Source organism: Rhagoletis pomonella, unplaced genomic scaffold (genome assembly GCF_013731165.1).
Source record: "Rhagoletis pomonella isolate Grant_MI unplaced genomic scaffold, Rhpom_1.0 Rhpom_scaffold_00300, whole genome shotgun sequence".
NCBI classification, from domain to species: Eukaryota; Metazoa; Arthropoda; class Insecta; order Diptera; family Tephritidae; genus Rhagoletis; species Rhagoletis pomonella.
The window spans coordinates 2,151-2,601 of NW_023458854.1; positions in this window are offsets into that span (position 1 = coordinate 2,151).

The window sequence follows — 451 nt, forward strand, 5'->3', positions numbered from 1 at the left end:
ATCTTGGAAACCTTTTAACGAAACTGAATGAAAAAAAGTATCTCTTTCGTCTTATTATGGGCTTTAATTAAAAAATTGTTTACATTAATGTGCAACGTATAAAAACAAAAAAAAAATGAAGTAAACATTTTTCTTTTTGATTTTAGCATTTTTTTAATTTTTTTTTTACAAAAACATTGTCGATAATATCAACTTTAAGTACTCAAATGGGCGTAATGGGCTACTTAGGCGTATAGACTCTAGGATCGTCTAATGCTCCAGCAATATGATAAAGAGACATTGAAATTTTATGAAATTGTATATTTTTGAAAGAGGAAAGGTGTGTAAAAAACAAAAACAATATGAATAAATCATATTTACTTTACTAAAGGTCTGAAATCATGAATATCCCACAAGGAAATGGCAGAATTCAACTTTGTTGCAAGTTCACATGGGAAATCTGCTTGCGACG